The sequence below is a fragment of the Papio anubis genome, chromosome X (genome assembly GCF_008728515.1).
Source record: "Papio anubis isolate 15944 chromosome X, Panubis1.0, whole genome shotgun sequence".
Lineage (NCBI taxonomy): Eukaryota > Metazoa > Chordata > Mammalia > Primates > Cercopithecidae > Papio > Papio anubis.
The window spans coordinates 108855196-108882507 of NC_044996.1; the positions used below are offsets into that span (position 1 = coordinate 108855196).

The 27312-nt window shown below is 38.7% G+C and overlaps 1 pseudogene; it reads left to right on the forward strand.

Annotated features, from left to right (window-relative positions):
- The first annotated feature begins 10154 nt into the window (after positions 1 to 10154).
- Positions 10155 to 12579, forward strand: LOC101001431 (annotated as a pseudogene).
- Positions 12580 to 27312: the final 14733 nt, after the last annotated feature.

A 27312-nucleotide genomic window follows, 5' to 3' on the forward strand; every position in this document is an offset into this window, starting at 1 on the left:
TACCCTGCAGTTATAAGACACTCCTGCCCTCTTAATTACGGTGTATTCAAAGGAAGAATAGTGAAGAAACAGGATTTTCATCATCTCTTAACTGTGATGACACCCTCTTTGTGGTGTCACTGAAGGTCATGTGAATAGCAATAACCAAATACTTATGCCTCCCAACAAAAAAGTGTCACGTAAAGCCAAGTGGAGAGCTCAAACTTCTACCTTACCCAGCAACAACGAGAGGCACATCCACGTTGAATATCAAAAGAGGCCAAGTAAAGAACCTGGACTTCTTCTTCCACCTGGCTATAAAAATGTGGTGTCTCCCTTTCCCTGTTGGACTGCTATAATATGAAACCACCTAAAAGAGAAAGTTTAAATAAGACACAGAGACTTATAACATGATATCTAAAATGTCCAGGTTTCAAATAAAAACAAAATTATTCTTCATACCCCAAACCAAAAAGCCTTAATCTGAATGAAAAAAGTTGACCAATAGATCCCAACACCAGGATCGCAGAGGTGTTAGAGTGATCTGACAAGTATTTTAAAGCAGCTGCCTTCAAAAAATGATAAAATAAAAGCTTCAACAAACATTATGAATATGTTTGACCCAAACAAAAATAAAAACTATCAGCAAAGATAGAAAGTCCTAGCAAAGAAACAGGCAATATAAGAAAAAATAAATAAATGAACTGAAAGATGGAACAATAAACTATCAAAACTGAGTAAGAGTGAGAAAGTAGAATTACAAGCAGACTTAGGAAACTTTTAATTCATATCAAAATACCTAGTATTAATGCCATCAAAGTTCTGAAAATAGCAGAGAAAAAAGGGCTGAAAATGTAATTATAAAACTAATAAATGAAAAATTCCAAAATTTGGCAAAAGATATACAACTATAGAAAAAAAGAAACACAAAAATCCACAACTAACATACAGCAAGGTCAAACTAATGAAAATTGAAAACAAAAAATTTTAAAAGTAGCTATAGTGATGTGACATGTTACATAAAGTGTAAAGATGTAAGACCACAAACCTACAACTATCTGATCTTCGACAAACCTGACAAAAACAAGCAATGAGGAAAGGATTCCCTATTCAATAAATGGTGCTGGGAAAACTGGCTAGCCATATGCAGAAGATTAAAACTGGACCCCTTCCTTTCAACATATACAAAAATCAAATCTGGATGAATTAAAGGCTTAAATGTAAAACTCAAAACTATAAAAACCTTAGAAGACAACCTAGGCAATACCATTCAGGACACAGGCACAGGCAAAGATTTCACGACAAAGACAGCAAAAGCAGTTGCAACAAAAGCAAAAATTGACAAATGAGATCTAATTACACTAAGATCTTCTGTACAGCAAAAGAAACTCTCAACAGAGTAAACCAATAACCTACAGAGTGGGAGAAAATTTTTGCAATCGATTTATCTGACAAAGGTATAATATCCAGAATCTACAAGGAACCTTAGCAAATTTACAAAACAAACAAACAAACAAACAAACAAAAACCCAACCCCATTAAAAAGTGGGCAAAAGACAGGAACAGATGCTTCTGAAAAGAAAACAGCCGTGGGGCGAACAATCATATGAAAAGCTCAACATCACTTATCATTAGAGAAATGCAAATCCAAACCACAATGAGATATCATTGTGCACCAGTCAGAATGGCTATTATTAAAAAGTCAAAAAATATCAGATGCTGCTGAGGTTGCAGAGAAAAAGAAATGTTTATACACTGCTGATGTGAGTGTAAATTAGTTCAACCATTTTGGAAGACAGTGAGGTGATTCTTCAAAGATCTAAAGACAGAGATACCATTCGACCCAGCAATCCCATTCCTGGGAGTTGGAGGCCATTATCCTTAGCAAACTAATGCAGAAACAGAAAAACAAATGCTGAATGTTCTCACTTATAAGTGGGAGCTAAATGATGAGAACACATGTACACACAGAGGTGACCAAGACACACTGGGGCCTATCAAAGGGTGGAGTGTGGGAGGAGGGAGAGGATGTGGAATAATAACTAATGGGTGCTAGGCTTAATATCTGGGTGATAAAATAATCTGTGCAACAACCCCCCATGACACAACTTCACCTATATAGGAAACCTGCACATGTACTCCTGAACTTAAAATAAAAGTTAAATAAAAAAGAAAACACTTGCAAACTAAACTCTATGTCTATCTGACAAACACATACTATCTACAATGTATTAGAATTTTTTAAGACTCAGCAGTACCCAATAATGACAAAGCAATCTGATTACAAAATGAGACATAAACATAAATATACATTTCATGGAAGAGGAATTGTAGAGAGCAATTAACCTATTAAAATATATTCAACATTATCAGCCATTTTGGAAATGCAATTTAAATCACAATGAGGTGGGGCGTGGTTCCAAGATGACCGAATACGAACAGCTCCAGTCTACAGCTCCCAGTGTGAGCGATGCAGAAGACAGGTGATTTCTGCATTTCCAACTGAGGTACCGGATTCATCTCACTGGGGCTTGTCAGACAGTGGGGGCAGGACAGTGGGTGCAACCCACCGAGCGACATCCAAAGCAGGGTGAGGCTAGGGGTCAGGGAATTCCCTTTCCTAGCCAAGAGAAGCAGTGATAGATGGCACCTGGAAAATCTGGTCACTCCGACCCTGATACTGCGCTTTTGTGATGGTCTTAGCAAATGGCACACGAGGAGATTATATCCCGCACCTGGTTCAGAGGGTCCCATGCCCACGGAGCCTTGCTCATTGATAGCACAGCAGTCTGAGTTCGAACTGCAAGGCAGTAGCAAGGCTGGGGGAGGGGTGCCCACCATTGCTGAGACTTGAGTAGGTAAACAAAGCAGCTCATCATCACTAGCCATCAGAGAAATGCAAATCAAAACCACAATGAGATACCATCTCACACCAGTGAGAATGGCAATCATTAAAAAGTCAGGAATCAACAGGTGCTGGAGAGGATGTGGAGAAATAGGAACACTTTTACACTGTTGGTGGAACTGTAAACTAGTTCAGCCATTGTGAAAGACAGTGTGGCGATTCCTCAAGGATCTAGAACTAGAAATACCATTTGACCCAGCCATCCCATTACTGGGTATATACACAAAGGATTATAAATCAGGCTTCTATAAAGACACATGCACATGTATGTTTATTCACAATAGCAAATACTTGGATCCAACCCAAATGTCCCTCAATGATAGACTGGATTAAGAAAATGTGGCCCATATACACCATGGAATACTATGCAGCCATAAAAAAGGATGAGTTCATGTCCTTTGTAGGGACATGGATGAAGCTGGAAACTATCATTCTTAGCAAACTATAGAAAGGACAAAAAACCAAACACTGCATGTTCTCACTCATAGGCGGGAATAGAACCATGGGAACACTTGGACACAGGAAGGGGAACATCACACACTAGGGCCTGTCATGGGGTGGGGGTAGGGGGAAGGGATAGCATTAGGAGATATACCTAATGCAAATGATGAGTTAATGGGTGCAGCACACCAACATGGCACAGGTATACATATGTAACAAACCTTCATGTTGTGCACATGTACCCTAGAACTTAACGTATAGTAAAATAAATAAATAAGTAAATAAATAAATCACAATGAAGTATTACTATACATGTATCAGGATGGGTAAGGTTAAAAATATTGAAAAGACCAAATTTTTTAAAAATTCAATTTAATTTTAAGTTCCAGGGTACATATGCAGGATGTACAGGTTTGTTATATAGGTAAACATGTGCCATGGTGATTTGCTGTACCTATCAATCCATCACATAGGTATTAAGTCCTGTGTGCATTAACTATTTATCCTGATGCTTTCTGTCCCCCTGCCCCCTGACAGGTTGCAGTGTGTGTTGTTCCCCTCCCTGTGTCCAAGTGTTCTCATTATTCAGCTCCCACTTATAAGTGAAAACATGTGGTGTTTGGTTTTCTGTTCCTGTGTTAGTTTGCAGAGCTAAGCTCCATCCATGTCCCTGCAAAGGACATCATCTTGTTCCTTTTTATGGCTGCATAGTATTCCATGGTGTGTATGTACCTCATTTTCCTGATCCAGTCTATCATCTAGAAAAACCCATCATCTCAGCCCAAAATCTCCTTAAGCTGTTAAGCAACTTCAGCCAAGTCTCAGGATTCAAAATCAATGTGCAAAAATCACAAGTATTCCTATACACAAACAATTGAAAAGCAGAGAGCCAAATCATGACTTAGCTCCCATTCACAATTGCTACAAAGATAATAAAATCCCTAGGAAAACAGTTAACAAAGGAAGTGAAGGACCTCTTCAAGGAGTATTTCAAACCACTGCTCAAGGAAATGAGAGGACATAAACAAATGGAAAAACATCCTGTGCTCATGAATAAGAAGAATCGATATCGTGAAAATGGCCATACTGCCCAAAGTAATTTAGAGATTCAATGCTATTCCCATTAAACTACCATTGATATCCTTCCCAGAATTAGAAAAAAACTACTTTAAAATTAATATGGAACCAAAAAAGGGCCGGTATAGAAAGACAACCCTAAGCAAAAAAGAATAAAGCTGGAGGCATCACACTACCAGACTTCAAACTATACGACAGGGGTACAGTAACCAACAAAAAACCAAAATGAAAACAGACACGCAGACCAATGGAACAGAATAAAGACCTCAGAAATAAGACCAAACATCTACAACCATCTGATCTTTGACAAACCTGACAAAAACAAGCAATGAGGAAAAGATTCTCTATTTAATAAATGGTGCTGGGAAAACTGGCTAGCCGTGTGCAGAAAATAGAAACTGGACCCTTTCCTTTTTTTTTTTTTTTTTTTTTTTGAGACGGAGTCTCGCTCTGCCGCCCAGGCTGGAGTGCAGTGGCCAGATCTCAGCTCACTGCAAGCTCCGCCTCCCGGGTTCACGCCATTCTCCTGCCTCAGCCTCCCGAGTAGCTGGGACTACAGGCGCCCGCCATCTCGCCCGGCTAGTTTTTTGTATTTTTTAGTAGAGACGGGGTTTCACCGTGTTCGCCAGGATGGTCTTGATCTCCTGACCTCGTGATCCACCCGTCTCGGCCTCCCAAAGTGCTGGGATTACAGGCTTGAGCCACCGCGCCCGGCCAACCCTTTCCTTATACCTTATATAAAAATTAACTCAAGATGGATTAAAGACTTAAATGTAAAACCCAAAACTATAAAAACCCTAGAAGAAAATCTAGAAGTACCATTCAGGACATAGGCATGGGCAAAGATTTCATCACAAAAAAGTCAAAATCTATTGCGACAAAAGCCAAAATTGCAAACAGCATGTAATTAAACCATGGAGCTTCTGCACAGCAAAAGTAACTATCATCAGAGTGAGGAGGCAACCTACATAATTGGAGAAAATTTTTGCAATCTATCCTCCTGACAAAGGTCTAATATCCAGAATCTACACGGAACTGAAACAAATTCACAAGAAAACAACAAACCAACCCATTAAATGTGGACAAAGGACATGAACAGACCAAATGCTTTTGAGGATGTGGAGAAACTGGATTTTACATACATTATTGGTGGTAATGGGAAGCAGCAAAACCACTCTGAAAACAATATGTCAGTTTTCACTATAACTAAACATGCAACTGCCATATGACTCAGCAATTGTACTCTTGGGTATTCATCCCTAATAAATAAAGTGTGTGTTCACACAAAAATCTATACATGAAAGTTCATAGCAAATTTACTTTAGTCAAAAAGTGTGAACAATGTAGATATCTTTTAATAGTTAAATGGCTAAACATATCACGTTAGCCATGTGAATATTACAAAGATTCATGCTATGGAATACTACTCTGTGATATAAAGGAACATATTATTTAGGTATAACAACCTGGTTAAATCTCCAGAGAATTGTGCTGAATGAAAAAATCCAATCCCTAAATGGAACATACTGGATGATCCCACTTATGTAATATTTTTGAAATGACAAAATTATAGAAACAGAGAACATACAAGTGGTTGCCAGGGGTAAAAGAGGGGATTGGGATGGCATGGGAAGGAGCTTGGGTACAAAAGGACAACTTTAAAGGAGCCTGGTAATGGCACTGTTGTGTATTTTGAGTATATATATCCATGTCAATATCTTTTTGTGCTATTATACTAGCACTAGCAAGATATTACTATTAGGGGTAACTGGGCAAAGGGTATATGAGATGTCAGTTTTTTATTTTTACAACTGCATGTAAATTTGAATGTTTAATTTAAGAAAGAATATTAAAAACATGTTTTTAAGTATAATTACTTCAAATTTCTTCCTAGGGGCTTTCTTTCACACATGTGTGAGTTAATGCCCTAAGAAAGTTAATTCTACTAGGGAGCAGTTCTTAGCAACAACACCTGTGACCAGAAAAATAAGAATGTGTAATTCTAAACCTCTCTTGGATGAGGATACTATAAATCTTTATTAAAAGCTATTTGACTCAGTTGGAAAGAATATGCAGAAATTGGAGCCCTAATACATCACCGGTGCTAATGTAAAATGGTGCAGGTGCGGTGGAAAAGAGTATGGCAATTTCAAAAAATTAAAAATAGAGTTACCATATGACCCATTAATTCACTTCAGGATATATATCCAAGAAATGGAAATCAAAGACTCGAAAATATATTTGTATAGCCATGTTCATAGTGGCATTATTTATAATAGCCAAAAGGGGGAAGGAACTTAAGTGCTCATCGATGGATGAATGCATACACAAAATGTGGCATATACATACAGTGGAATATTACTCAGCATAAAAAGAAATTTAATCCCATCACATACTACAACATGAAAGAACCTTGAAGATATTATGCTAAGTGAAATAAGCCAATCACAAAACGACAAACACTGTATGCTTCCACTTACTGCCTATGGGCTTTCTTTCACACATGTGTGAGTTAATAGTGTGAGTACCTAGACTAGTCAAAATCATCGAGACAGAAAATAATATGGTGTTTGCCTGGGGCTGTGGAATGGAGAAAGAGGGAATTATTGTTTATGGGGTACAGAGTTTCAGCTTGGAAAGATAAAAAGAGTTTTGGAGATTGACACTAGTGATGGTTGCACAGCAATTCGAATGTACTTAATGCCACTGAACTGTACACTTAAAAATGGTTAAAGGGTACATTTTATGCTATGTATATTTCACCATAATAAAAAAATGTTAAAATGAAAATGTACTTGACTCAGATATGTAAGGTGCCTCATAGTATTTTTTTTTCTCTATCTATCTGGCTATATACTTCATCTTCCTCACCCCAACTTGGTCTGACTTTGGTAACATGTGGAGACCGTCAACCTTCTATGTTTTTTAATCCATATACCAGTATTCTTGTGCATCCTCTTTACATGAGTCTAAAAGGAAATCCATTTGCTAAGTTCATTCAGAGTATAGAATTTATGCTTGAAATTTAAGAGTGAAGGATAAACTTATAAAACCCAGGTATAATCCATGAAACCCAAGGATAGGCAATACAGACAGACATCCCCAGAATATGAACAAGCCATCGGAATGTCATTAGTAAACAAACATCTCCAATTTGTCTCTCGATGTATATTTGCCTTATTTCTCTATCTGAAGTCAGAAATTGTTGATGCTTTTCTTGCTGCATACAGTGCTACCTCTCAGCCCCCAAACTTACCTGAGTAGGCGAGACCAAATAGCTTCTTCAGTTCCAATGAGAAATGCCTAGAAAGAGAATCTAATGTTTTTTTTTTTCTAGGTCGATTCCATGTCCCTTATTCAAGTAACCATGGGGTCATGTGGGAGAATAAACATGGATATTGAGGATGAGTCCAGTTAATCGAGAGTTTCATCAGTTACTACTAGTACCTCCTCCATAATTTCTTAACATTCACTGTCTAATACCTGACAACCTTGTCTATGGCAAATTTCTGCCTGAAGGCTTTCTTTCACCCATGTGTAAGTTAATGCCCTAAGAAGGTTAGTGCTCTTAGGGAGCAGCCGTTTGAAATGACAAATGGGAATTAGAGGATAAATACTGGATCCAACATTCCCCTGGAAAAGGAAGGGGATAATTCTGAGGCATGTATTATTCCGGATTCCAGAGGTCTCCAGTAGAAGTGAGCCCCAGTTGCCCATAGCACTAATCTTGTAATAACACACCCTTTTCTGGCTTTATCCTCTTTTTCATTTCAATTTCTCACTCCCCTAATGGTGCTTCCTTTGGTCAACTTCCAAGTAAACTATAATACCTCAAATTCCCATCCAAGGTTTTATGGCCTTCATTCAGTGCTGGCATGATGGAGGGAAACAGAAGAGGCCAATAATTGATAAAGATAAGAGAGGTAAGCAAGAGCCATAAGAAAGCGGTATCTACAGTGGTATCTACTGCTGAGTCAGTGTACAGAAAGTAAATATGGCTTGAACACCAGAGGAAGATCTGATCTGTGCAGAACAAGAAAGAAGAATTGTTCCAGAACAGGGCTCAAAGTCTTTAACCAGATCATGGAGTAAAATAATTAAGAGGCAAGCCAAGTAAAATTCATAACTTTGGAATCTTAGCAGATTGAAACATAAAGGGAGAGGGACCCTGCTGGATGTCTGGATACAGAGGATTCCCCACCTGTGGTCAAGGACTTGAAGCATACTAAGGATATTTCTCAGCTGAGGTCCAGTAGAGTGAATTAATAGATACATATATTCTTAGTTCACTTGAATAAAGATGTTAATCTGTCTATGCAGACTCTATAATATGGCAAACATGGTAAAACCATATAATATGGTATCATATGGTAAAATATACAATCTATGTCTCAATTTAGGTGAATGTAGTTCTTCTTATAAGAGGAAATGATTGTTTCCTTGTAGGTATAATTTTTTAAAATAAGACCTTCAGCTTAAAGCTCAATAAAACATGACATTTTCGGGCTTAAAAACAGAGTACTTCGGACCTTCACTCAGGTACATGTTAATGTACGAGCAAAGATATAAAGATTCAACAACCTGATATTCAGTGTAAATTTTTTCACTCTTGCAGAAAAGGGTATAAAAATTACATAACCACCACTAAAATGTAGACACTGAGGCTCTTATCAGTGATAGCTGATGAGGAGGAACCATTCCAATATCCTTAACTAGTTGATTGAATTGCAGTTTTAGATAACTCTTTAAATGCTAAGCACCTCTTGAAACAGAGCAGAAAGAATTTTAGTAATCGATTATCATCTATATTTTTAAACTACTGGATACTCCATAGTAATTTTTACTTCAAAGTGGTTGGATTTCCTTTACGAATTACACTGACAAATCACTAATATGAGTTAAAATGAACCCAGAGACACCAGTAAAAATGGCATGCTCTGTTTCTTCTTTGATGTAACCCCTTCTGCTCTACAAATTTGGCAAAGATGGATACACTATAAAAATAAATAATCAAAGAGACTTGACAAGATAAACATTTTCATAGACCAGAGACAAAAATAGAAGGCTGAAGTGGTTAATGGAGCTGAAGTACTATATTCCAAAGCAGGCAATAGAAGCTACAACTTCATCTCCTAGCTGGTGGGAAGGACTACAGATCTGTGTAAAATGGAGAAATAAAGTTGGCTTCACTGCTTAAATCCAGGAGCTTATGATTAATAAAAGTAGGGTGAAAATATACTGACAACTGGTGCCTGAGGCTACAATTTTTGTGGGGTTTCCAGGCAACATAAACCTGAGGATACTGGCATAGCCTCAGGACAGGGCTGCCTGAGGCTCAGTCACCAGTCTTGTAAATCCTTCATATCCCTACCAGGGAGGAGGCACAAACCTTGATTATAAAATAGCCTCATAACTTCTTGTCAGGGAGGAGGGAGACAAGGGAATTAAAGAAAAATAAAGCAATGCAAAGCAAAAAATATGTTCCCCTCAAATAAGCCTGTGATCCACAATTCTAAAATGCATGAAGAAATCTAAAGCTAAGAAATACAATCAACATTTTAAGTGTTCTTGCCATGAAAAATAAGTATGTGAGAAAATGTATGTTAATTAGCTCAATGTAGCTGTTTTACAATGCATACATATTTCAAAACAACATGTTGTGCAGGATAAATATACAAACATTTTGTCAATTAAAAAATAAATTAACTTTTAAAAGTAAAAATATAACCAACTAACTACAGAACAGGATTGCCTCTCGATGATGTTAATTGTATGAAATAATTTGACAAATATTTTATAATAAATTTGGTTGGTATACTCAAAGAGATTAAAGCATAACATTCAGAAATGAACAAGAAAGTATTAAACAAGTTACATATATAAAATACGAATATTAAAAATAATCAGGTTGCCAGGGTTGGGCGCACCGCTGAATAGATCGCTGAGGGAGCCTAGGGGATTGCTTAGGAATTCTGGCCAGCTGAGTGTTGTCTGTTGCCACCCATTGATGTCAAGATGACTAAGGCTGGATGGATTTTTGTGGTTGTCCTATGAGAAGGCAGAACACACTTCTGAAGCTTCTCATTATGTCAGTGGCCACTATGTTCTTTCTCCAGCTGTCTCTTTGCTGTCCTGAGATTTTAAAGTGTTATCTATAAGGTTAATCCACACTTTAGTTATCAGACTACCAGGTTTCTGGCTAAGGAAGAGTTTTATAAATTCTATAGCTTATGTGATTGGAGAGCCTAGTCGTCATTGGGATGAATCATTGGAGGAACAATTTACCCAGGCTTAATTATCACCCCTGCTGCAATCTACCACATACTCCAATTTTTCCAAATCACCATGGACATTCAGAATGTCTGTGTGTCTCCTCCTTCATCATTATTGTCATTGCCACCTTACGAAAGAGCTCAAGGATGTAGGCACTGGGCTTCCTTTTGCTGCTGTGTTTGCTATGGTTCCCACATATATCTTCCAATCTGTGACTGGCTCATATGATAAGGAAGGGATTGCCATCTTTTGCATCCTACTCACCTACAATATGTGGATCAAGGCAGTAAAGACTGGTTGTATCTATTGGAGGCTAAGTGTGCCCTTGCTTATTTCTACATGGACTCTTCATGGGGAGATGTTGTGTTCCTGATCAACTTGATCCCTCTCCATCTACCGGTGCTGATGCTCACAGGCTGTTTCTCCCACTGGATCTACATGGCCTGCTGTACTGTTTACTGCCTGGGCACTATTCTTTCTATGCAGACCTGTTCTGTGGCTTTCCAGCCTGTCTTTTCATCAGAGTGCATGGAAACCATTGGGGTTTTTGGTCTCGGCCATATCCATGCCTTTCTGGATTACCTGTGCAAGTTGAATCCACAGCAAATTGAAGTTCTTTTCCAGAGTGTCCTCTCTCTGGTAGGCCTTATCCTTCTCACTATGGGAGCTCTCTTCATGCTAACAGAAAAAAATCCCTCCCTGGACATGGCATTTCTACTCACTGCTGTATCCTTATGCCAAGACCAACATCCCCATCATTGCTTCTGTGTCTGAGCATCAGCCATGACTTGATCCTCATACTATTTTAACTTGCATTTCCTTGTCCTTATGTTTCTAATTGGCCTCTATTCCTGCTTTAGCAACTTGTTTGATGCTCAGAGGTTTAACATCATGTATGGTGTGACCAGTGTGCACTTTTAAGCTGTAATGGTGCGTCTAATGCTAGTATTGGCGCCTGTTGTGTACATTCTTTCCAGCACTGGAGTCTCCCAAATGTTGTCCACATATGGGAAGAAACTGGACATAAGTCATCCAGACAAGAAAAGCAACAGGATTCTACCTACCTGATTTAGAATGAAGCAGCAAGTGGGATGATATTAATGCCAAAATGGCCTTAGTCCATTTTGGCTTTCTTTCTCATCCCCTACACTTTTTACTCAATCCTGGGTGAACAGTAAGGCCTTCTCTTCTTCCTTCACCCTCTATGCCTGGGGTGGATATGACAGTAGCATTATTTCTGATGACTACTGAGAAGCATATTATTGGCTCTTTCACAATACTCCAGAGGATGCAAAGGTCATATTATGTTGGGATCATAGCTACCAGATTATAGCTAAGGTGAACTGGACAATTTTTGTGGACAATAACACATGAAATAATACCAATATTTCTTGAGTAGTTCAGGCAATGGTATCCACAGAGTTTCGAAAACCCTATGAGATCATGAGAAAGCATGAGGTCATTGTTGGAGACTTCACTGAGTATTGCTATGATGATATCAATGAGTTTCTTTGGGTGGTCCAGATTGGAGGTAGCACAAACACAAGAAAATATATCAAAGAGAATGACTATTGTACTCCAGTTGGGGAATTCTGTGTGGGCCATAAGGGTTCGCCAGCACTGCTCAACTGCCTCATGTACAAGATGTGTTACTACCACTCTGGACAGGTCTACACAAAAGTCAACCATTCATCAGGCTTTGACCATGTTGGAAATGCTGAGATTGGGAATAAAGGCTTACTTTGAGTTTTATGTCCTGGAGAAAGCATATATCACAGAACATTGGCTGGTTAGGAAAGACAAGGTAAAGGACCTGGATAATCCAGGCCCATCAAGGACATAAATGTCATGTCCAGCTCTGATATGCTTCACACTGAGTGGATCATATTTAGGATGTTGAAGATTTTTTTTATATACCATTTATAAGAACACATCTAGATGAGATTAGAATTGTATGCAACTTTTGTCCTAGGCAGTATGGCTGGGCCAAATAAAATAACTTTTACAATTCTAAGCAGGTTACCAATAAAATATCATGGCTTTACTGTGCTCATTTAAAGGGAGGAATAAAAAATAAAAATAATTGAATCAAAATATGAGAAATAATAATATCAAAACAGAAAGTAATTAATAAACAGGATAAACAGTGCCTTGGAGGATAGCACTGAACACTTCACTTACCACACAGCAAAGCAATGAAAGATGGAAAATATATGTGCAAGCATTTAAGATTCTCACAAGATTTATTGAGATAGTTTACACTAAAACTTCAGGCACTAATCTCCTGTAATCTCTGTTCCAGAATACAGAGAAGTAGACAATGGCAGGGAATAAATATTCAATATAATATTAACTATTTTTCAGATGTTGAAGAGAAATGCCTGTATTAAATGAATAGTGCATTTTAAGTAACAATCAGAATAAAATAATAATAATAAACATAATTAGATCAATTTCTGAATATGTAATAGAAAAATTTTAGGAAATCAATAATAAAAAAGTCTTAAAAGTTAAAATGGTTACCTAAAAGTTAGTAATTTGGCATTCTAGATTTCTCACTATCAACAAGAAAAACCACAGAAAATGGGGTAAAAGCTTGAAAGTATTGAGATGAAAATTATTTATGAACCCAGAATTCTATATTCCAGCAAAAGTGTAATTTGAAAGGAAAGGCAAAATGAAGACAGTTTTGGAAACAAAAAAAAAGAATAAAGAATTTGTTACAAACAAACACTTATAATACTCACTTTGGTTAAAAGCAAGACGCTAAATGAATGCCATTTTTCAATTTCCTGAAGATAAAGTTCAATATTGTGTTTACTGGGAAGTTAGTTAGAACTCAAAACTTTCCTTAAGTTCCTTACAATACCCCTGGCTTTAGTTCATTTTGTGTTGCTATAACATAATACCACAGACTGATTATTTAAAGAAAGCTGGAGATTTATTTCTTACAGTTCTGGAAGGTAGGAAGTCCAAGATTGAGAGGTCAGATCTTGTGAGAGCCTTCTTGCTGTATCATCCCATGGTGGAAGGTGGAAGGGTCAGAGAGGGAGGAAGGGGGCTGAACTCATCTATTTTTTCAGTGACCCATTCCCTCAATGACTAATCCACTCCTGCCATAATGACATTAACCCATTTATGAGAGCAGAGCCCTCAGGGCCTAATCATCTCTTAAAGGTCTCATCTCTCAACACTGTTGCATTGGGGATTAATTTTATAACACATTAATTATAAGGGACACGATCAAACCATAGCATTTTGCCTCTCGCCACCAAAAGTTTATATTATTTTCCCAGTGCAACATATATTCATTCTATCCCAATAGTCCTCAAAGCTTTGACTTGTTCCAGCATTAATTCAAAACACCAAAGACCAATGTCTCATTTAAGTAAGATATGGGTGAGACTCAAAACATGACTCATCCTAAGACTAATTCCCCTCCAGCAGTAAACCTGCAAAACTAACAAGTGACATGCTTTAAAAATGCAATGGTGGGACATGCATGAGATAGACATTCGCATTCCAAAAGTAAGAAATAGGCAAGAAGAAAGAAGTAACTGGTTTCAAGTAAGTCCAAAGACAACATGAAGTCTTAAAGCTGGAGAATAATCTCCTTTGACTCCATGTTCCACATCTGTGGCATAATGCAGCTGGGATTGGGTCTCCAGTGTCTCAGCCAGACCTGCCCCTATGACTTTGCTGGGCTCAGTTCACACAGTAGCTCTAACAAGTTGGAGTTTCCTACCCGCACCTTTCCCAGGCTTGAGTTGAATGCTAGTGGCCCTACAGTTCTGGGATCTCTGGGTGGCCTTTTTCTCTCAGCTCCACTAGGTATTGCTATAGGTATTGCTATAGTGCAAGCTCTCTGTGGCTACCCTGACTCCATATTGGTGGTCAGTATTACCCTATTAGGGGATCTCTGTGGTGGCTCCACCCCAGCAACAAGTCTGCCTTGATGTCAAGAGTGTCTGCTATATCACTTAAAATCTTGATGCAAGTCATACAGCCTTACAGCTCATACACTCCACATGTCTTTGGAGTCAGCACCATGTACATATCACCAAGGCTTACCCTTTGTGCCCTCTGGAGCAGCAGCATAAGCCACACGTGGGATAACTTGAACCAAAGGTAGAGAAGTCAATGAACATTGCACTGGAATGCAGGGAGCAGACTTGAGGTGGCTCAGGGCAGTGAATGCTGAGGTCTTGTTTGTGCCTCCCTGGAAACCTTGCCCTCAAGGTCCTAGCTTGCCTCAAGGATCTCTGAAATACCTTGAGGGTCATCCTCCCATTCTCTTTGTGAATAACACCTGGATTCTTTTAATCCATATTAATCTCTTTAGAAAATGGTCTCTTGGCCACATCCTTGGTTTGCTTTCCTAAAGACACCTTTTTCACTCTTCACATGGTAAGGCTGTGAATTCTCCAAATTTTTCCATTCTTCTTCCCTTTTAGTTGTAAACTTCATCTTTAAATAATTTCTCTCTACTTGCATCTTACTCTGTTAGGTTAAAAGTAGTCATGCGTTCTTTCCGTATTTTACTTAGAATTTCTTCTGCCACCAGATATCATACTTCATTGCTCTTAAATTCTGCCTCTATAAAGCCTTTGGCCAGGGACAAATTCAGCCAAGTTATTTGCAACATTATAGAAAGAATGGTCATAACTCAAATCTCCAATACTTCCTTCGCCTTTCCGTCTGAGACTACATCAGAATGACTTTTACTATCCATACGTCTACCAACATTCTGATCATGACACATTATGTAATCTCTAAGACATTTCAGACTTTCTCTAAGGTTCTTCTCTTCTGAGCCCATGCCAGCATCACCCTTCATGCTCTATCTAGGCTCATATCACCCCTCATATCAATTAGGCTTTTTCTATCCTGGTCTTCCAAATTCTTCCAGTCTTGTCTTAGTACATTTGTACTGTAATAAAGAAATACCTGAGGCTGGGTAATATATAAAGAAATGTTTTAGGCTCATGGTTCTGCTGACTGTACGAAAATCACGGCACCAGCATCTGCTTCTGGTGAGGGTTTTAAGCACTTCCACTCATGGTGAAAGGTAAAAGACAGCCAGAATCCAGAATGTGCAGATTACATGGCAAGAGAGGAAGTGAGAGAGAGAGGGAAGGCATGTGCCACCTTCTTTTTAACAAGAAGTTCTTATGAGAACTAATAGAGAGTGAATTCACTCATTACCACAAGGACTGCATGAAGCCAGTCATGAGGGATCTGCCCCATGACCTGAACACCTCCCATTAGGCACCCATCCCCAATACTGAGATCAGATTTCAACACTTGGAGAGTCAAATATCCAAAGCATAGCATTCTGCCCCCGATACCCTAAATCTCATCTGTTTCTCACAGACAAAATACAATCATTTCATCTCAGTGGTCTCCAATGGTCCCCAAAAGTCTTAACATGTTCCAGCATCAATTCAAAATTCCAAAGTCCAAAGTCCTAAGACTCAAGGAAAGTTCCTTACAGCTATGAGCCTGTAAAATCAAAATCATATTGCTTACTTCCAAGATATGATTCTAAAAGGGAGAAATAGGCCAAAGGAAACTGGAAACAGGCCCCACATAAGTTGAAACCCAGCAAGATAGGCATTAAATCTTAAAGTTCTAAAATAATCACCATTAACATCATATCCTACATCTTGGGCACACTGGTATAAGGGGTGGGCTCCCAAGGCCAGGGGCAGCCCCTCCTTTTGCTGGGTGCAATCCATGTGGCTGCTAACATTAACAGGAGTTGAATGCCTATCGCTTTTCCAGGCTGGGGTTGCATGCTGCTGGTGGTTCTATAATTCTCGGGTCTGAAGGGGAGAAGAGCTGCTTCCAAGGGTTCACTAGGTACTACCCTAGGAGAGGCTTTCTGTGAAGTTTGTTCCTGTGTCAGGCTTCTGCCGGGGCACCCAAGCTATCTGATACATCCTCTAAAATCTAGGCAGAAGTTGCCAAGCACATTCAATCCATGGCTTCCCCTTAAGCTTTTATTCCCAGTGGGTAATTATTCCACATTGTCCAGTCTTTTCTCTGGGACCTATGCCTTGCTGTGGTTGGCTCAGTGGGGACAGCACCCTTGACTGGAGTACTCCCACCTGAGACTGGAGTACTCCCACCTGAGGATGAAGATCCACACATATCTCTTTCTAACTAGTTTCTTCTCAGCGTATACCACCTCTTTTTCATTTCTATGCTTGTTGCTATTCAAAGGTTTTCATTTTTCCAGGTTGTTTTCATGCCTTGCTTCTCTTACTCAAGATTTTTTCTTAATGTGTGAACCTTGGAATCATCTGGAGCATGTGTTAAAACATACATTCTTGGATCTAGCTTCCAAAATACTGAATCAGAATGAGAGAATGTGAATATTATAAATCTGCATTTTGTAATCAACTGAGATAATTATAATGTACATTAAAGTTTGAGAACTACTATTTTTAAAATAAACTTTGTCTAAGCATTGCCTTGTACAGATTTGTTTTTGACAAAGAATTAACCAATGAGTCATAACATTTACATCAAAATCAAATTCCTATTCTATGTTCCATATAAATATATCTGTCTGCTAACTGGTCATTTCAATACAAATGCCATATATTTGCCTAAAAATAGTATATTCAAATTTGAGCTCATCTTCTTACATTTTTATTTCATGTAGTCCCTGAACTAAGAATGTGAGTCACCTTAAGGTCAATTGTTCTTTCTTACATTTGTTCCCACCTTTTTCGTCACCCCCTACACTGTTTTTCTGAACTTCAGTCACTTCTTCCTACTCTTGAGACTGGCTATGTTTTCACATGTTCCTCCTCCTAGTTCAAGTTGTTTCCTCTTGTTACTCCTCTTCTATAGTTGGAAAACTCCAACTTGAAGCCTTTTCTGTCTTCTCTGCCAGATTTCTACCTCTGGGCTTCCACACCAAGCTCCCAATCACAGCACTTTCCACATGCATGGAAACTACCAGCTTACACCTGCTTTCTTTACCATTCAAGAAGCACTTGTAAGAAAGTTTTGATCAGGATTCATTTATCTTTTTGTCTTAGGATGGAGTACAGAAACTAGCTCTGAGTGGTACTCAACATCCGTTTCCTAAGAAAAGGCAAAAACTCATAAGTAAATTGATAACTATTTGACCCAGCTTCGGAGATTATACAATCATCTTTCAAATTTGCATATGTATTTTGTGTAAGTGCAATGTCAGATTCATGTGGAACTTTCCGATTCCCCAAAAAATTTCATCCATTCATTTTTTTTTTTTTGAAACTGAGTCTTGCTCTGTTGCCCAAGCTGGAGTGCAGTGGCGTGATCTCGGCTCACTACAACTTCTGCCTCCCAGGTTCAAGGGATTATCCTGCCTCAGCCTCCTGAGTAGCTGTGATTATAGGCTCCTGCCATCATGCCCAGCTAATTTTGTTTTGTATTTTCAATCGAGATGGGGTTTCGCCATGTTGGCCAGGCTGGTCTTGATCTCCTGACCTCAGGTGATCCACCCATCTCCGTCTCCCAATGTGCTGGGATTACAGGTGTGGGCCACTGCACCTGGCCTATCTTCCATTCTTCAGAGAATTCACATACTAAGGGGCAATTTATGATCCTCAAATAAGAAACCCAAGTAAAACATCTTAGTTTTTTTTTTTCTCCAGACTGCATTTTTAATATGAAACTATGAACATCAACATAACATAGCATGTTCTTTGTTCTCTAAGAATTAGGGAACAATTCTGAGGATATTAGGACATTGTTAGATCTCTTTATAATTACTCTGTTTTCCACATAACTGCTTTAGTCTCTGAATCGGTTTGATGCCATTTAAGAGCCACAGTGTTGGACTAAGAAATATCTGAAAGTACACAATGTAAGTTTATTCTCACTGAATCCTTTCCCAATGCCTTTGTATCATTAGAGTAAAATTGAATAAAACAAAACTGGTCTTTCTTGCAGAATTTTAAGAGGTCTTATTGATTTTGCCCTAAAAGTTACCATAGGAGTTATAATCATAACTGTGTAAAGATGGACATTCTGGAAAAAAAGCTTTTACAAGAAATTGAAAATAAAAAAGACTGCCAAAGGAAAAGTTTCATCTTCTGATCTAATTTCAAATCTTTTGAATGTTAAAATAGTCCACAAATTGATGGGGCAGGAGAGGGGAGAGTCTGACACTATGACCTTGCCCTTTATGTCTTCTTGATAGCTTAAATAGAAATAATAAATAATAAATAATAATAATAAATAAAATAAATAAATAATAAATATCACCTTGAATAGCATCTCTTCTTGTGAAGAAAGTAATCCGGGATCATCTTCTAAGTCCAATGGAAGATTCCATCTTTATGGAATTGTGGTATTGATTTAATTATTCTTTCATTTACTGCCAGAATTATCTACTTGAATTTGGTCAAATTGTCCCACATCATTCATTCCAATGGGCTGCTTCAGAATTCAAGAATAACTTGTTCATGTTACCTTTATAAAAGAGCAAAGAAGTAAAAAAAAAAAATGTGTTTTGAACATGAAGCAACAATGTAGGGATTGTTTATTCATCCTCTCAGGACTCTTAGTTATACATGTGATAAAGTCACTTTTAGAACATATACATCAATACCAATTAACTTACCTAAATTCCCTGTGCTCTCTCCAATGCAACATGACTGAAAATTCATCATCTATTGTCTATATAATAATCACTTATTGGCGTATGTATAGCAGGGTTCATTAGTGTTAGATAAAAATGGAACTACCACCAGGGCTCATAAGAGCAAGCAGAATGTATTGCTCTCTTGGCAAAAGCGAGCTAGGAAGATTACTCAAGACACGGGTTCACAGGGTATGACCAAATTAGAAGAAGAAAGACCGGATACAGTAAAAAAAAGAGTGAGATTTTCCCAAATTAAGATTATGTATGTATTGTGTGTGTGTGTGTATGTGTGTATGTAATATATATTGTTTCCATAATGTACAGTAAAGAAAGGACTTTTAAATGAGATAGTGTCAAATACCAGGAAGGTGTACCCTGAGGATATCTCCTATAATTCAAAAGATTAAAGTTACAAGTTCACTTTTTTACCATTGTTTTGTCCGAATTTCTACCTTGTTTTTGTTGTAGTAAAAGATGTTAAGGCTTCTGGGTCTTTCTCTCACATTTTCATATAGAAAATGAAATACTACTTTTTATTAAGCTGTTCTTACATTGCTATAAAGAAATACCTGGGACTGGGTAATTTATAAAGGAAAGAAGTTAATTGGCTTATGGTTCTGCAAGCTTTACAGGAGGCATGATGCTGGCATCTGCTGAGCTTCTGAGGAGTTCTCAGGAAGCTTATAATCATGGTGAAGGCACAGAGGTGCCGGCACATCACATGGCAAAAGCAGGAGTGAATGAGAGAGAGAGAGAGAGAGAGAGAGAGAGAGAGATGGGGGAGGTGTCACACACTTTCAACCAACCAGATCTCATGAGAACTCATAAGGGATCTGCCCCCATGACCCGAACACCCCTCAGCAGGCTCCACCTCCAATATTGAGGATTACAATACAATTACATCCTCCCAACAGTGCCCCAAAGTCTTCACTTGTTGCAGCACTAACTCAAAGGTCCAAAGTCCAAAGTTTCATCTGAGACAAGGCAAGTCCCTTCCACCTATGAGCCTGTAAAATAAAAACAAGTCAGTTACTTCCAAGATACAATGAGAATATAGGCATTAGTTAAATATTCCCATTCCAAAAGGGAGAAATCAGTCAAAAGAAAATGGCTAGAGGGCCAATAGAAGTCTGAAACCCAGCAGGGCAGTTATTAAATCTTAAACATGCAAAATAATTCTTGACTCCATGTCCCACATCCAGGGCACACTGGTGAAGAGGTGGAATTCCAAGGCCCTGGGCTTGTTCTTCCCCTGTGGCTTTGCAGAGTTCAGCCCCCAGAGCTGTTCTCATGAGTTGGAGTTGCATGCCTGCAGCTTTTCCAGGAGCAGTGTGCAAGTTGCTAGTGGATATGCTATTCTGGGGTCTGGAGAATGGTAGCCCCCTTCTCACAGCACCACCAGTCAGAGCTCCAGTGGGGACTCTGTTGGGGGGTTCCAACCCCACATTTTCCCTCCACACTGCCTTAGTAGAGGTTCTTTATGAGGGCACCACCGCTATAGCAGGCTTCTTCCTGGGCACCCGGATTTTTTCATATAGCCTCTGAAATTTAGGTGGAGGCCCAGCCTCATTAACTCTTGCACTCTGTGCACATGCAGGCTTAAGACCCTGTGGAAGCTACCAAGACTTACTGCTTGTATTCTCCAAAGTGATGGCTAGAGCTGTACCCAGGTCCCTTGAGCTCTGCTTAGGGCTGGAGCAGCTGGGATATGGGAAGTGGTGTCTCAAGGCCGTGCAGGGAAGCAGGGCCCGGCACCAGGTCCACAAAACATTTCTTCCCTCCTAGTACTCTGGGCCTTTGATGGGAGGGGTTGCCACAGAGGTTTCTGAAATGCCTTCAAGGCCATTTTGCCACTGCCTTGGATATTAGCACTTGGCTCCCTTTTAGTTATGCAAATTTCTCTAGCAAATAGTTACTCCATGGCCTGCTTGAATTCTTCTCCTGAAAAAGCTTTTCCTCTCTTTGCCACAGGGCTAGCTTGCAAACTTTTCGAACTTTAATGCCTTGCTTCCCATCTAAATATAAATTCCAACTTTAAGTCATTTATTTGCTCCCACATTGAGATGGGATGTTAGCAACAGCCAGGCTATACCATGAATGCTTTGCTGCTTAGAAATTTCTTCCACAAGGTATCCTAAATCATCACTTTGAAGTTCAAATTTTCACAGATTGCTAGGGCATGAACAGAATGCAGCCAAGTTCTTTGCTAAGGCGTAACATGTGTGACCTTTGCTCTAGTTCCCAATAAGTTCCTCATTTCCACCTGAGACTTTCTCAGCCTGGCCTTCACTTTCCCTATCACTATCAGCATTTTGGTTACTATTGCTTAATCAGTCTCTAGGAAGTTCCAAACTTTTCCTTATCTTCCTGTCTTCTTCTGAGCCCTCCAAACTTTTCCAGCCTCTGCCCATTACCCAGTTTCAAAGCTGCTTCCACGTTTTCAGCTATCTTTGTAACAAAGTACCACTCCTCTATACCAATATCCTGTATTAAGCCATTCTTGTATTGATATAAAGGAATACCTGAGATTGAGTAATTTATAAAGAAAATGGTTTAATTGGCTCATTGTTCTGCAGGCTGTAAAGGAAGCATGGTGTTGGCAAGTGCTCAGCTTCTGGGGAGGCCTCAGGAAGCTGACATTCATAACAGAAGGCAAAGAGGGAGCAGCCACATCACATGACAAAAGCAGGAGCATGCAAAAGGGGCAAGGTGCCACACGCTTTGAAACAACTAGATGTCATGAGAAATCACTCACTATCATGACGACAGCAGCAAGTCATGAGGGATCTGCTCCCATGACCCAAACACCTCCCGCCAGGCCCCACCTCCAACAATGAGGATTACAATTCAACATGAGATTTGGGTTAGGACAAATATTCAAACTGTATCACTCTTCTTCATCCTTTTATTAGGCAATTTCCCTGACCATCAAAGAGCTTCTTAAGCAACCCCAAAATAATTTTATGGTGGAGAGGTAAATAGAGGTATGATTGATGTTTGTTGGCTTAATAAATGGTTTGATATATCAATAATTCTTAACTAAGTCTCTAATAATTATATAATTTTTGTGTATGATGCAAAGTTAGGATGCCTCCCTCTTCTTAATGTGTCACCTCTCCTCCTGAAGGAATGTGGGGTGCTGGGAATAACCCACGGTGTGATATTAAAGAACAATGAAAACTGGAAGACAATGTCAAGTCAACTAAAAAATCAAAAGCCAGGTGGAATGTCAAGGCATGGATCAGAAGAGGCTATTCAGAGGGAAGTGTCTGACAACAACAAAAGTATCCAAGAATCCAGACAAGACTGGCTATTTGAATTCTATGCACATGTGAGTGTGAAAGTGCTTGGTGGCTGAATGGAAAGGGCAATGATGAGAGAATTGCTGTAACCACCAAGGCAGAACTATGAGCTCATTTCATCCTGAGATTGTAGCCTAGCTGGGGAAGTCAAAGAAACCAAATAAGTAGGACATTTTCTCAAGCCTACTTTAGCTGCTTATGAATCCTGCTATTGATAAGCATATTTAAATTTGTGGTAATCCTCTGGAAGCTGCTTTTGCTGTTTTCTGAAAGTGTGGTAGGTAGAAAGAACATTGAACTAGTAATAGGGAGACAGGTTCTAGGACTTGTCCTGCTACTGATCTAGAATTTTTGATGAATATGCTAAATTCACTTCAACGAAATATACATTAAGAAAGCTGTGTAAAAGGAACAGAACTAGGTAATGTGATGGATACAAAAAATGATTAAGCTAAAATACCTCTCGTCTAAGAGCTCAGAGATCAAGTGTGGGAAATATTTATCCTCAAGTGATAATGAGTCATAGTGTGATAAGAACTAAAAGAGCATAAAGCACAGAGAGGAAGAAACAAGAAAAAATTAACTTAGATGAAAGGCATCAGGTATCTAAAACACATTCTGTTGGAATAATAATTTGAGTAGAGTTTTGAAAGATGGAAGGTATTTTGCTGGTCAGGCATGAGACAGTAGCGCACTTTAGAGAAACAAAACTGCACAAGCAAATGTATGGGGCAACAGTTTCAGTGAGACCTAAGTTCTGGTTTTGGTTTTGAGACAGAGGAGGGAGAAACACTGTGGAGATGACACTGAATTGATGGGGAGTAAATCGTTGAATGCTTTGAATTTCCAGGTAGAGAAGATGATCTACTCTATAAGCAATGAGCAACCATTGACAAGCTTGTGAATATGACAGATAGAATAAAAATAATAACAACAACCAGTAACAACCCATGAATGTATTTGCAGGGTCACAGGCTACAGAAATCAAGACATGCTTTTTCTGAACAAGGCAGGTGCAGTCAACCTAGAAAGGGAGGATCGTTAAAACAAAACTTTATACAGGATCAATCAATAGGATTTGGCAAAAAAAAAAAAAAAAAAAAAGAGAAATAATAGAAGAGAGAAATGAAAATTCCGTGGACCGCTTATTAAGTCTGTGTCTTTAAAACTATTTGTGGAGGGCATGGTTCCATTGTGTATCTCAAGAATCAAGTTGGATTGAAGGATCAAGTTGGACTATGTGTGTCTCCACAATGAACTCTGTGTGTTACTGGGTTTGTGTACAATTTTCTTTGGTAGTTTTCTGCTAAATATAAGAGATAAATAAAATTTGCAAATTTCTGCGATAAATTAAAGGTTTAGACCATGATCATGTTCGTGGATGCTTTCAATTCAGATATTCTAAGTATCATTTTTACTGTCATGCTATGTAGGAAGTCACTGAAAATACATCACCAAGGTGTCCCAAAGGCCCCGTGGAAACCTTAAGTCATTTAATGATGCCTAGAATTTCCTGGTTGTCTTATTCGATTTGATACTGCAGCAAACAAACTTGTAGCACTAAATAAACAGAAGTTATATGACATTGAATTTGGGAAATGTTACATAAGCCCTTAATTTTAACAATGTTTTTCGCTGGGAAAATATAATAATCAATATTAACAAACGTATTGAGCATCTGTACTGAGTGTATCTAAAAAAACAAATAGAATGGGGCCAGGCGTGGTGGCTCAGGCCTGTAATCCCAGGACTTTGGGAGGCCGAGATGGGTGGATCACGAGGTCAGGAGATGGAGACCATCCTGGCTAACACGGTGAAACCCCGTGTCTACTAAAAATACAAAAAAATAGCCGGGTGCGGTGGCGGGCGCCTGGAGTGCCAGCTACACGGGAGGCCGAGGCAGGAGAATGGCGTGAACCCGGGAGGTGGGGCTTGCAGTGAGCTGAGATTGCGCCACTGCACTCCAGCCTGGGCGACAGAGCAAGACTCCGTCTCAAAAAAAAAACAAAAACCCAAATAGAATGATGCTGAGTACCTTAGGTTTTCTTTGGGAAATTTGGAAAAAGCACAAGTAGACAATGTTTCAAACATTCTAAAGCAGTTTTAAGTGATAATTATGGTCCCTTTTACCACCACCATTTATGACTCTCCCAATTTTTTAATTTGGTTTGTAAGTTTCCTACTTTAAGAGGTTATAGTGGCTCGTATTTACCAAGTTTTAACTGTTTCCTGTTTTTCTGTTGATTCTGCTAAGTCTTAAGGTTCAATTTAGACTCCTTGTGGATCTAGGAACATAACGTAATGGAGTGTGAGGGCTACTACAAATCAACTAAAACCATAGATCCAAGGCCCATTCTGCCCATTGGTTTTGTAGGAAGGAGGGTTTTCTATATTGTTTTTGAATGTCAAGGTTCAGGGATGTCAGGTAGGTGTCTTTCATATCAGACCTTGAGACAAAGTTTTAGTGTAGGTAGTTTATTTGAAATGGGACTACAGGAGACACAGGAAAGGAAGAAAGCTAATCTAGGATGTGCTATTGAGGTTACTACTGCAGGCAACAGAAGCTCAATCTTGCTAGGGACATAGGGAGAACAGAGAAAACACCTCAGAACGGTTCCACCAAAGGAGCGAGGATGCAGAAATATTATTAATTTTCATTCGTTTATCATTGATTAATTATTGATCAAAGTCTGCTCCCAGGGGCACAAACTCCTGGCATTTCCAGCTGGACTCCGCCCTTTCAGGTCAAGCAGGCTCCTATGACCAGAGAAAGCCCAGAGGCAGAGAGTCACAGGTGCTTGCAGCAGAAAGCCTTTGGTCTATGTGAAAATGGTGGCTGCCATGGGGAAATGGGCAGAGGACCTACTTGAGTCCTTGTAACTCCAAAACATATTTCAGTAAAGTTTGTTCTCTCGTAGGTCTTAGAATTTTGTTCAGTATTCAATTTTATCTACCTGAGTTGCCCTCACTCTACTTTCCTTTGGATTAATAGTAATTTGAACCTATAAAGACACTTCTTCTTAAGAAGGTAATATCCAGGATAAAATTAAACATGACAATTTAGCACCAATGTTTTAAGTATTTTTGAAATATTCACAACATGAAATTTATAATAGCATATCTCTCAGTATCTCATCTTTACTTCCTTCTCTGACTGAGAAAATTCCAATCCAAATGCACTCCATTCTGAGCACTTTCAATAATTGGAACATTTCATTTAGGAAAGCAATCATGATTTTCAGAAGACGCCTCATAAAGCTTTTAAGATTATTTAAATATTATCCATTACTATAAACACCAAAATATAAAAGCAATTAGATCTCTAAGTATGTTCATAGCAAAGGTGATTTTCTTTTCTTAAGGGATTTGAGAGGTTTTAGGAAGGCTGTGGGAAATATGTTCAGAAACTGACCACCTACCCACCACCACCCGCTGCGATGCAGTACAGAAGAAGAAGGGACAGACAAACGATCTATTACTCCATACTCAAAGAAATATCTTTAAGGGAGCAGAGACTGAGAAAGGCTTTTGAAAATTCATGGAGTTTTAGTTCTTGTCCTTTCCCGGGATGGCAAATCCAGTGAACATGGACTTCCACTCCCCTTTTTCTCAACTGCTACAGACAATACAAATTAATCCCACAGATACTTTTCCAAACATTTTCTGTAAAGAGACAGAGAATAAATAGTTTAAGCTTTGCAGTCACGTGGTTTCTGTCTACTCAACTTTGCAATATATAAGGAAGTGCTTGTGCTGTATTCCAGTAAAACCTTATTTATAGGCAGTGAAATTTGAATGTTATATAATGTTCTTGTGTCATACAGTATTCTTCTATTTATTTTTTTCAACCATCTAACAATGTAAAAATTGTTCCTAGCTAATGTGCTATATAAAAATAGGTGACAGTCTACACTCGTCCCATGGACCATAGTAGGCCAACCTCTGTCCTAGTACAGTCCCTTCATTTTGGAAACAAGAAAATAGGGTAAAAAATGGTAAGCAACTTGCTTAAGAATACATGAATGTTTTGTGGCAGAGCCAGTGTGTGACAAAATATCTTAAAGTTGGTCCATACTGGCTTCCCTTTAATGATAAGTACCAAGCAACATACTCCCCTTTACTTTGATTAATACATTATTGAAAAGGATCAGACACACATCGAAATAAACTTTCTTCTGGATCCTTTTGAGATATACCTATATTATTTAAATGCTGCAATATAGAAGCAGATGAACTACATACACATATATACATGGGCTTTTTAATTAATTACCTTTATTCCAAATAGAAGATATAAGATATAAGCATATATTTTATAAAGCAGATATAAGAAATGGTCAATCTTTCTGTCTTCAGTGCTAATTTAATCATTAATGTTTTAAAGACTTACAAGCAACATCTACATGGGAAATCAAGCTTTAATAGCAATACTAGTATTTGAAATATATACACAATGAGATACCGTTCAGCCTTTAAAAAGAAGGAAATCCTGCCATTTGTGACAATATGGATGAATCTGGAAGATAAGACATTAAGTAAAACAAGCCAGGCACAGAAAAACAAATACTGCATGATCTCACTTATATGTGAAATCTAAAAATAGTGAACTCATACAAGAGTACAATGCTAATTACCAGGGGCTGGGTGGGGGGAATCAGGATGATTGGGAGATGTTGGTCAAAGCATACAAA